Genomic DNA, 4,459 nt, shown 5'->3' with positions numbered 1-4,459 from the left:
TACACGTTTTTTACAATATTAAACTTAGCGATAGGGTAAAACCTTGACCGCCGGCAGACTGCCCGGGATCCAACTTTGCATGGCTTTTCCTCGAAGCTAAGTCATGTAGAGCTGTAACTCGCTTCTGTAACTCTTCCCTAACGACCATTTCTCTACTAATTAGCAGTAGAGAACAAGGCCCTGGTGGAGAATCGGGACAGAAACGAGCCAACGAATGTGAATAGAGTATCTTTTTTTCTCTTACTGTCCTTTTCACTGGGCGCTATCTATATTCAGCGAGCATCTATATTCATAGGACGTTCACGCGCGCTCCCACCGGGAGTCGTGAACTGCCTAATGGGAGTGCGGATTGTCTTTTAGGAGTTTTGACGAGTTCTCCTTATCAAAATGTCTAATGCCTTTCGGAGGTTTGACGAGTTCTCCTTTAAGAAAATGTCTCTTGGGCCGCAAAGCCATAATGAATAGGAAACAAAATAAATATATACTCGTTTTTCCCAGCCGCCGGATGGATATAAACTCGCGGCCAAGTGTCCTTTTCAGGACAGCCTGCCCTGTGTTCTTCTTAGCGGTGTTGAACTAGTGGGGGCAGGGTGTTAAGACCGACTAAGTTCGGCACTTTGGGGGGTAGGCTTCTCTGGCCTAAAACAATAGAGAACCACCGCAACACCGGACTTGAAATTTTCCCAGAGTTGCTCGGTATAATTCTGAGTAAGCATTTCGAAGAGAACGCTAATTCAACCCATACTTACTTGCACAACCGGGATTGAGTTTCGAGTCGAATATGCTAAGCAAACTCTAACCTAACTTTTATTATTTTTTCTACCAGAATTACGGAAACCACCCTGACTTACCGAAACCCGGGATTGAACATTTTAAAACATTAAATTCATTGATTGCAAATACAAGAATGTTAGGAGCCGACTCAGTACTGACTAAATCCGTAGACATATTGTTCCAGAGACCGACCACACAATAATGAGTCCACTCAGCATTACAAGCTAATACTGTCGCGAAAGATGGCACCAGCGTAAACTTCAGTGGTTCCGTATCATAGAGCTAAACTTATTAGTCTACCAATACTGAGTCTGACGAACCCTAACTGCACCTGACGTAACTACGGGGTGTTATTTTTTTTTCCCCGGCTAAAGACTTCTTTTTTTTGTGAGACTCTATATCCCAGGGGTGAGACGTGCCCCACGTTCTACTGATCTTACCACCCAGTTACACTACCGGACGCCTTGCGAAAGACAGTTAACCCCTTTTCCTGTTCGCTTCGGTGACGGGTCGTGAAGTGAAGCAGGTTTGTTATGGGTTACTCTAGTGCACCCGGTAGCATGTCAGAAATTTCACCATCTCATATTTTTCTAGAGCATGCGGCCAGCGAAGAAGCAAAGCGTTGAATGGCTGCCTTCAACCGGTTCGGAACTGTATAATTGGGGGCATGGCAACCCTGGAAAGTCGCGAATATTCCTAATTTTGGCATTCCCCTTTGCACTGCTGCAAATCCCAAATGGAAAAATAACGGAATTGTTCCAATTGCCGCAGAGCCCGTTATTTTTCCATAATTTCCCGCAGTGCAAAGGTATAAAAACCCGCTAACAACACCACAGTCGCAAATTTTGAAGGTGTCAAGTGTCGGTGCTAAACAGGTGGTGTTAGTGAGAGAAAAAATAAATAAATAAATTAACCTAACTAACAAAAATTAACTAAATAGAAGGGTAAAACTTAATTTAAATTATAACTTCTGTGTGGACCTGAATTGTGTAGCTAATACCCTGTGAAAGTGGGAAGTGAGACAAATTTGTAATACGAAGGGGCAACCTACTCGGGCCCCAACGAAAAATTAAGCGCCGTATATCCAGCGGAAGTAGCAGCGTACCTTCGTCCTTTTATTGGGCACTGCAAACGTGGTCGATTTGGGCGAGACGACGGTGCAGCCATCAACCAGCAGAAAACAGCGTCCAGGAGAGTACCAAAGGTTAGGTAAGTGCAAAGTCTGTTCGGGAAAATTTTCTTTATATTCGGTCCAAATTTGGGGAAAAAATAAAATAAAATAAAAAATTAGGCCGTATAGAGGAGCTTTTCCGATTCTAAAAGTAAAGACCCCAGAGCGCGGAGGTTTTTTATTTAAAAAGTTATTAACTTTTAAAGTTGCACAATTCACCATACAAGTTTCATTGATTACATGGAAGTGGTGGAAATGATTTTATTAAAAATTTTCACGTTAGAAAAAAAAAACCGAGAAAGTAAGAAATGTATATTAATATTCTTCAAGAAAATAAATAAACATCATCACTTCAACATCGATTAAGCCTTCCGCAATATTTTTACGCAGAGCTCTTTGTTTAACATATTTTAAAAACACATTCAGCCTTATCATGAGTTTCATTTTCCCCGAACCGGTTCACTTTTAAATTTTGGTTTCCATATATTTACTATGAGCGGAATAAAAAACTTTTCGGGTGAATTTTTTTTTTCTCGGAAGAATATCAGGAGGCAGAGTATACTCATTTGCTCCGTAATGTTATCGAGATTATTAGGAAACAAAATTAGATTGTTGAAAATCCCACCGATTTAGAGTCTTAAATTTTTGAACGTCTGGTAGCTCTCTTTCTATTCACCATCGCAGCCATTTTGATTTGTTTGCTTGTTTACTTTGGTGAGGAAAAGTAGTGAAATTACTCTGGTCTACAAATTTCAACTTTTTTTCTGCGAATAAGACGGGACCTGGTGTTTCTGAACGGATTTTTCGTGCTGAACACGAATCCGGGGTCAAAAATGTCCCATCACGTCACGTTTTCGAGAAAAAAGGGGTTGAAACCCCTAAAAACAGCGTTTTTGGCCATTTTCGAAAAATTATAGAGCTGAACCCTGACGTGGTACAAATTTTGCATATATCAGAAATTAAAGGCTAAACCGTGCCCTTTCGAATGAGCCCTATGCCGAATTGATCGCGTGCACCCTTAAAGCAGGGGGTGTATTTGTGTTTAGGGGTGCAGGAAAAATTGATCACAGAAAGAATTTAATCTTAAACGATCATAGAAAATTAATAATGCCAAGGTTTTAACTATATTAAAAGTCGCTGATTACGAATCTGCAGTTAGATTTTAAAAATTTAAGATGACGGGTCGAATATGGTGGATATAAAAATTGGACTCCTAGACACAAATACACCCCCTGATCTAAGGGTGCATGCGATTAATTCGGCATAGGGCTCATTCGAAAGGGCACGATTTAGCCTTTAATTTCTGACATATACAAAGTTTGTAGCACGTCAGGGTTCAGCTCTACAATTTTTCAAAAATGGCCAAAAACGCTGTTTTTAGGGGTTTCAACCCCTTTTTTCTCGAAAACGTGACGTGATGGGAAGTTTTGGACCCCAGATTCGTGTTCAGCACGAAAAATCCGTTCGGAAACACCAGGTCCCGTCTTATTCGCAAAACCCTTGTAGACCAGTGTTATTAAACGCGTTTTATAAAAACAAAAGAAAGATAATAAGACTAAATACATTCAACGTATATAAAATGCGCGTGATCATTGCAAAGATCGTATATTTATGAAATTATGAAAATGTAAGTGTAAAATGCTCCTTTTATACAAAACCTTGCTAGCGAAACTGCAAGGAATTTGACAGCGAATAACCAATTACTATTAAAGTGCTACTACTAATAAAGTGAAAAAAAAGATAAATAATGTAAATATATAAGATTCTTAACCTCCCCGCCAAGTTGCATGACGAAATTCGTGATAGTTTTGGTGGAAACACCCAAAAACCGATGTAATGGAAAGTAACCGTAAAAATTTAGACTAACAAAGGGAAACAGAATGGAATAAAATTTAAACCAAAGGAGTGGAAGTGAATAAAATTAAATTTAGGAATTATGACAAGACAATTTAGCTAAAAAAATAAATAATGTAATTCGTAATAAATCAATAACCACACGGAATATATATAAATAGAATAACCTAATTTGAATTAACATAATATAATCGTTTAATAAAAATTCAACAAAAATGAGTTGAAATGAATAAACATAAAAAAATTAAATAAATAAATATGTAACAATTATAACAAAAGAATGACCACAACATAATATAGTAAATTAGCATAATAAACTTACAAATAATTAAATAAATAATAATAATACTAATAATAACAATAAACCTAAAAAGAAAAAAAGGGAAATAGAAGATTAAGAGAAAATAATTAAAAACCTAAAACGTGATTAAACCAATACTTAAAACGAAATAAAAACCACTAATTCTATTAAGATAGGATAGTAATAAATTACAACTTAGCTTTACTTACCTTAGTCCTACTTATCTACCTTTGATCTTAACCTTAGTCACTTACCTTACGAAGACACTTTCAAATGATGCTTTCCATTTCGACCAAACTCAAATACATTGGCTGCGTTTCTTTATACATTCCGGATAATCCCATTTCACAGCCGGAATA

This window comes from Rhagoletis pomonella, unplaced genomic scaffold (assembly GCF_013731165.1).
Source record: "Rhagoletis pomonella isolate Grant_MI unplaced genomic scaffold, Rhpom_1.0 Rhpom_scaffold_00002, whole genome shotgun sequence".
Lineage (NCBI taxonomy): Eukaryota > Metazoa > Arthropoda > Insecta > Diptera > Tephritidae > Rhagoletis > Rhagoletis pomonella.
This window is presented reverse-complemented; position numbering follows the sequence as displayed.